Below are 7,824 nucleotides of genomic sequence, written 5' to 3'. Positions count from 1 at the left end.
ACAGACCCCCCACCAATCCCAGCCTGGGCATCCCTGGCAGCGCTGTCCAAACGCTCCTGGAGCTCTGGCAGCCTCGGGGCCGTGCCCATTCCCTGGGGAGCCTGGGCAGTGCCCAGCAGCCTCTGGGGGAAGAACCTTTCCCTGCTCTCCAGCCTGAGCCTGCCCTGGCCCAGCTCCAGCCGCTCCCTGGGTCCTGTCAGGTCACAGGGAGCAGAGATCAGAGCTGCCTCTCAACCACCCCTCGTGTGGCCCCTTCCCCACCTTCACAGCTCTAACAAGCCCAAATACCTGGATGTGAATCATAAAGTCAAATTTCAAAGAAGGACTGGTTGCACTGAGGTCATCTCTTAGTATCCCAAAAGTATTCCCAACCTGTTCCTCCATCAATCCCTCTTGTCCACTGGTGAGTGGTGCTCCCAGCAGGGAGGGCAGGAAGGGGCTCCAGGGGGAACATGGACACGCTGTGGGCGGACAAGGATCTCCTAAAGTGCAGCTCCCAAGGGCCTGGTTGCCCACGCTGGTTGTGATCTCCTCCCATGTCTTCACAAACACTTGGGGATGTGGGTTTGGCCCTTGGGGCAGGGTTTGGGGTGATGATGGTGGGACTGGAGGATCCTGAAGGGCTCTTCCAGCCTCAGGAATTCTGGGATTCTGTGAGCAGAGCAACAGCAAAGGTGGCTTGGAATTCAGGCATCCTGTAAGCTTTGGGAATACAGAGCCTGCCTGACAGGAGGGGGCAGCCGGGGGGGTCGGGCTCTGCTGCCAGGGAACAGGGACAGGAGGAGAGGGAACGGCCTCAGGCTGGGCCAGGGCAGGCTCAGGGTGGACAGCAGCAGGAATTTCTCCATGGAAAGGGAGGTCAGGCCTTGGCAGGAGCTGCCCAGGGAGGTTTGGAGTGCCCATCCCTGGAGGTGTCCCAGGAAGGGCTGGAGGTGGCACTCAGAGCTCTGGGCTGGGGACAAGGTGGGCATTGGGCACAGCTGGGCCTGGCTGGGCTGGGAGGGCTTTTCCAGCCTCAGGGATCCTGGGATTCTGTGGAGATGCAGCAGAGGAACCATCAGAGAGAGCACAGGACAGGGAGGTGCTGGAAGCAGGGCAGGAGGAGCGGGTGCTTTGCAGGCATTCCCAGTGCAGCCATGGGCAGGGCCTCATCCTGGGTTTATTCCAACACACGGCAGTGTCCGTGCGGCTCCAGGAAAGCAGGGAAGGAACGCAGAGCCTGGCACACGGGACTGCCCGTCCATCCTCGGGAACAACCGGTGGGAGCTTCTTGTCCGCCTGCCAAGGGGAGAAAACAGCCGCACAATTTACCTGGAACAGATGGGCCTTCCCGGGCAGGCAGCCTTAATTAACCAGCCAGACACGGCACCGGCCCCAGGCTGTGGCACGGGGGCCTCTCCGGCCAGGAGCCCGGCCAGGAAAAGCCCTGGACCCAGCACGGCAGCGCCGGGGCAGCGGCGAGTCCGGGATGTCACTTGTGCTCTGTCCCTGCTGCTCCTGCCCATCGCTGCTGGCACCGCCACCAGTGCCCGGCGCTGGGGACACGGGGGGACCCCAAAGGCCAGGGACGTTCCCTTCTGTGGGCAGCGGCAAGAGTGGCTCCGGACCTGAAATCCTGCCAGGAAAATGCTGCTCGGGAGAGGTCACCCGTGGTGGCTTTGCTGCCCATGGTCCCTGTTTTATCAGAAGTTAAGAGCTGCAAAGTTAATTTGGAAGCGCTCCAAGGCAGATGGGGAGGGATGAGGCCCAGGAGCACACGGGGGTTCACCGTGGGGTGGAGGGAGGCTCCTCACTTCAGCAGACGACAATCTTCTCCTCATTTTCCAGCTCACAGACTCCAGAACCATTAGTGAGTCCCCACGTAGCCCTTTCACAGAATCCCAGGATCCCTGAGGCTGGAAAAGCCCTCCCAGCCCAGCCAGGCCCAGCTGTGCCCAATGCCCACCTTGTCCCCAGCCCAGAGCACTGAGTGCCACCTCCAGCCCTTCCTGGGACACCTCCAGGGATGGGCACTCCAAACCACACCTGGCAATTCATTCCAAAATAACAGGAATTGTTGGTTGTCAGCCCTGGCTGAGACCGTGCCCCCATTTCACACCGAGCATCTGCCACCTTTCAGACTCACAGTCACTGTCTCGCTCTCGTCCTTCACCTTTTCCTCAGCTTAAATAAAATCATTTTAAGGAGAGTCTCAAAATCCCTCACACATCTGAATTCCTAAACAAGGGAACCAGCGTGGGTTTGCCTTCAAAATAATGGCTCTCACTCCTTTCCTGCACACACCTCACACTGGCCAGCTTGGCAATTTTAAATTTACAGAAGTGACATTTTAAGTGATGCCATCGATGTATGGAACCAGACGAGAGTTACACAGGGTGTTTCTAGGGAGCAATTTCTCCATGGAAAGGGAGGTCAGGCTTTGGAAGGGGCTGCCCAGGGAGGTTTGGGGTCCCTGTCTCTGGAGGTGTCCAAGGCCAGGCTGGACACTGGGGCTTGGAGCAGCCTGGGACAGTGGAAGGTGTCCCTGCCATGGCAGGGGTGGCACTGGGTGGGCTTTGAGGTCCCTCCCAACCCAAACCCTCTGATTCTCCTTTCTGTGATTTTTCATTATTCTCCACAATTTAGGAATATGGTCATTCCAGACTTTCCCTCATGGATGGCTCAGAGTCATTGCACAGTCATAATGGGCTCAACATTTTTTTCCTTACAAAATCAGGCATTTGGGGTTTGAGCTGATGTTTGCTTTCAAGAAAGTGTCAACTGCCTTTGAATGGCTGGGATTTTCAGTTAAGGTAAATCAGGAAATTTCTGTTATGCTGAGTAAAAATTAATGAGCTGCTAATGTTTTACACCATTTAAAAGATGAGGAATATTCCCTTCTCTCCTCTGTTAAATGCAGGTGAGCAGAGCCCAGTTTTACAGGATGTGCAGACAGTGGGGCAAGGTGGAGATCATTTCAACCTGAGCAAGCCAAGTCTGGTACTTGTGGGCCACAACCACTGTGGGAGGTCACAGCCAGCCAAAAACAGGGAGAAAACATCGTGAAAGGAGAATACAGGAGAAGGGCGAAGAAAGGAGAAGAAAGGAGAAGAAAGGAGAAGAAAGGAGAAGAAAGGAGAAGAAAGGAGAAGAAAGGAGAAGAAAGGAGAAGAAAGGAGAAGAAAGGAGAGGAAAGGAGAAGAAAGGAGACCTTTTCCTGTCCCTAGCTCCCTGTTACTGGCCTTGCCTTTCAAATCAAAACCTCGTGGCACAGGGCTGCGGCTGGAGCCCTGGGCAGGTTGCTCTGGATCTGGGAATGCAGGAGAGAGCCCCATCCCCAGAGAAAGGAACCGTCCCTCAGTGTCCCCAGCCCCAGCCTGGTGTCCCCAGCCCATGCAGGAGCTCCAGCCCTCCCTTCACCTCCCTCAGGCGGCTCTTTGGAGCAGCACAGAGCTCCTGGTCATTAATGATTCATTATCTGTACCCCTCTCTGTCCCTTTTGTCCCAACTGTCACAGTGTCGTTCTTTGTCTGTTTACTGAGGATTATTGGCCAATAACACTTTGTAGGGCCTTTCAAAGGAGCTGTTTACTCAGAGTCAATAACACATTCACCCACGAGGAGTTAATGCTCTCACATCCACTGAGGGGGACAGCTTCAGAGGCTGCACAAATCCCACTGCATTGTTCCTGCGGATTTGTGCTCCAACTTCTGCTCACCCCTCCTTGGAAATCTGCATTTAATGCCAGGGTGGATGGTAATGAGGGGGCCACGGGCTGACATTTCCATGGCTGGTAACCCAAACAACTCCATGGAATATACTTTTTATGTCATTGTCAGCCACTGAGCAGGAGTTGGTTGGCTTCGGTTCACAGGACAAAGGTGAAGGTCTATCTGCAGCTGGAGAATTCCTGATCAGGAGAGGTGCTGCCAGAGATGTAACCCAGCCATATAATCCAGGACAATGCACTGCCAAGGACCAAGGATGTGCAGCTACAGCAGCAGTCCCGTGTCTGGTGGAAAAGGGAAGCTCTCTCCTATGGGAAGAAAGGGACAGGACCAGGGGGAATGGCCTGAAGCTGAAGGAGGGCAGGGCTGGATGGGAGATTGGGCAGGAATTGTTCCCTGGGAGGGTGGGCAGGCCCTGGCACAGGGTGCCCAGAGCAGCTGGGGCTGCCCCTGGATCCCTGGCAGTGCCCAAGGCCAGGCTGGACATTGGGGCTTGGAGCAGCCTGGGACAGTGGGAGGTGTCCCTGCCATGGCAGGGGTGGCACTGGATGGGCTGTAAGGTCCCTCCTGACCCAAACCTGTCTGTGATTCCATGACTTCATGAGTCAAAGAGAGTGACACAAGACTTTATAACTTGACAACAAAACCCAGAACTTGTTGCTGAATTCTCTCTGTTCCATGCACTGCTCAGGAGGGATAAAAGGGGGATCAAGCCCTTTAAAGGCTTCCAGGGACATTTTAACACCTCGAGTGGAAGTGACAAAAGAATTCTGCAGGAAAAGCATGGCCAGGAATGGGTGACATATCCAGGAATGGGTGAAGGGTCCAGTACCAGATGGCTGTTCCCAAACAGACAGCAAATCCTGGCTGTGGTGAGGTCCTGGGTGAGGACTGGATCCTGCTCTCTTTCAATCAAATGATTTGTGGCACAGAGAAGGGAAATGATTTCATTTCCAAACTAAACACACAAGCAGTGCCTCAGTACGGTGCCATTTCGCTTGGGAAAAAATCAAACTAGCACCTTCTTTCCCATCTTCTCCCTTCATCCAAGGAATATTAACACAGGAAATCTGGGCTCACCACGGGCACAGTGGAGGCAGAATTTAGCAAAGGCTCTACAGGAATTACCCTGAGAGGATTCAAGGCTTTGAGCCAAGGCTTGCACCACCAGGTTGGGTATATCCCGCTGGAAGACGTGCTGAAAAGGAAAATCCGGAAGAAACACTCTCAGAAGAGATGAATTTGAATATTAAATGTATTTTATCAAGGTTAATTGATTTAAGCCACATGAACTCTCTCCCTATTACCATCAAACTAAACTTATCCAGCCAAAAGCTTGAAATTAAAGCTCTGGGACAGCAGAACTGCTGGAGGCCCCTCTGGTAAGTCTCAAACACGTGGGATTTATCTTTTAATGTTTGAGAGCAGTTGCATCAAATCCCTCTGATAAATCCAAGCTAAGACAGAACTTTCAGACTGATCCATGGACAACAGAATAAAGGAAGCAATAAAGGTTATTTTTGAAGAGTAACTGTTTTTTAACAGACCTCCAGGTTAAAGCCAGGGAACTTTTTGAAGAAAACACAGACTCTGAGCATGATTTGTCCAAGTAGTTACAGCACAACAAGAAATAATAAAAAATATAAAAATTATTTCTTCTTTATCTTTTAATTAAAGTACATTTCCCCCCAGGAACAAAATGCAATCGCACAACAGAAAAAAACCCAAAAATAAAATACAAATAATGAAATTAATATTTCCTCCCTCCAAAAAGAGCTTTTTCTCTCAAATCCTATGAAATATTCCAAGTACAAAGCCATTCCAACCCATTTTCCCAAAAACCTGCTGTGAGTTGTTTTGAATCCTCCCTTTCACAATGTGTTGTGACAGTTCCAGTGATCAAAAAATTATTAATAATCCGAGACAAAATTTCTTTGGTTTGGGCAACACAAGAGGCCACAGTTATCTGAGCCACTTATAGATGTGGAGAGGATTAAAAATAAATAGATTATAAATAAAATGCCTTGATTACACACACAGTAACTCTCCCACAGACTCTGAGAAACAATTTTATCCCATTTATTTCTACCAAAGTTTTACATTTTGAGGCAGACCTCACCTGATGGGACAGCTGCCAAAATTATTTACAAAGCAGGACTGGGATCAAACAGAGCTAAAGAGAGAAAACTCCTCTTTGAAAGGCAGAGTTGTTATTGTCGTGTCCCAGAGAAGAATTTGGAGCACAGGGAAGTAGAGAAATTAGAGAGAAATTAGAGAGAAATTAGAGAGAAATTAGAGAGAAATTAGAAGAAAGGACAGGGCCAAGGTCTCCCAAGTCCAAGGACACAACACCAAATGTAAATAGAGATTAGGGGAAAATTTATTTTCAAAGCAAAGAGATGCTTTTAGAATTACTCTAAAATAAAGTTGAAGAAATGGGGTTATTTTATGCTTTTAGAACTCCAGGATCTGCAAAGCTTTAGCCTTTGGAAATGATCTGTTCCTTCATTTATTTTAATCCTCTCTGGATTTCCCTCCATTATTGAGAAGTGTAAAGGGAGATGTTTGTGCAAACAAGGACCACGAGGGTTTCCTGGTTTTGTATGCAGGATCATGAAATCCCACTACAAGGCATCAGCAGCTCGGGAACACTTTGCACTTTTAGAGTGGATTCCAGACAAGGAATTCCAAGTGCTCTGAAGGAACGGTCACTTTGGCCATTCAAATTCATGGCACCAAAATCAGCTATGAAAATACTTTTCTGCAGTATTTGAATGCACTAAATTAAATAAACTGCCTTTAACATAATGTGAATGCTTTATCATTATAACCGGCCCAAAACCTGTTGGTTTTGAATAAATAATCAGTGTAAATCAACATTAATTCCACAGGATTTCGGTGCATGTGGCACCATGGGAAGTTGGGAACAACTCTATGGATGATCCCCAGAGCTCAGTGGATTGTGGAAAGAAGGATCACAATTAAGGGTTGTCTTGCTAAAGGTCTAAATCCCAGAATCCCAGAATTATCGAGGCTGGCAGAGCCCTCCAGGATCACCCAGTGCCACCAGCAGCACCCCAAAGCCTGTCCCCAAGGGCCACATCCAGACTCCTCCTGAGCACTCCCAGAGACAGTGACTCCAGCACTCCCTGGGCAGCTCATCCCAAGGCCTCACCACTCTGGCAGGGAAAAATTGTTTCCAATCTCCACCCTGAGCCTCCCCTGGTGCCATTTGAGGCCATTTCCTCTCCTCCTTTCCCTTGGCACACGGCAGCAGAGCCCGACCCCCCCTCACTGCCCCTCCTGGCAGGGACTTGTGGGGAGCAATGAGCCTCCTTTTCTCCAGATCAAACACCCCCAGACCTCACCAAAGCATCACCAGTGGCCTCCATCCCCTCTTGCAGAGGAGAAGGGAAGAACAGAATGGGAGAACTTCTTATATCGCAGAATCACAGATTATTTCACTCCTCACATGTGCAAATCAAGAAAATTACCAGCAGCAAAAGGCTTCCCCCTCTGCTGCTCACTGGAGCCTCAGCACCTCCTGTGCCACCATCCAGAGTCAGAACCAGCTCAGTGAGTGCAGAGCAACTCCTGAAAGTTCCAATAATTACCTACAAAGAGAGTCCATGTTCCTTTCATCTCATTAGATAATCTGCCCACGTGTTTAGCACCAAGGCATCCACTCCTTAATTGGAAAAAGTCAAGGGCAGAAACTAATTAGCAGCATTAATCAAAAGCAGAGGTCTAATGATAATTAACAACACATCCCCACTACAATAAGTCCTTTTATTAGGAGGTGCTTCAAATTGTAAAATTAAATGAAGAGTTTTACAACAAGTGTTTCCAGTTGCCATCTTCTGGCAGAACTCTGCAGTATTTCCTCAAAATAAAGAGTAGGAATCAGGCTCAACACTGATTTTCCTCACAAGGCCTGTAAGCATTTGTCCTGTTTTGCTAAAAAAAGAGAAAGCTGAAATTCCCAGGTCACTCTCCAGGTTATTGCATCCACTGGCCAGAGCAGTCTGGGTCCTGCCTTGGGCAAAATGCTCCCTCCCATCCTCACTCCAGCAAAGAAATCCACACAAGGGGAAGGGGAAGTCACCAAATCTTACTA

The sequence above is a fragment of the Corvus hawaiiensis genome, chromosome 2 (assembly GCF_020740725.1).
Source record: "Corvus hawaiiensis isolate bCorHaw1 chromosome 2, bCorHaw1.pri.cur, whole genome shotgun sequence".
NCBI classification, from domain to species: Eukaryota; Metazoa; Chordata; class Aves; order Passeriformes; family Corvidae; genus Corvus; species Corvus hawaiiensis.
The sequence above is the reverse complement of the archived record's forward strand: the minus strand, read 5'-3'. Positions refer to the sequence as shown.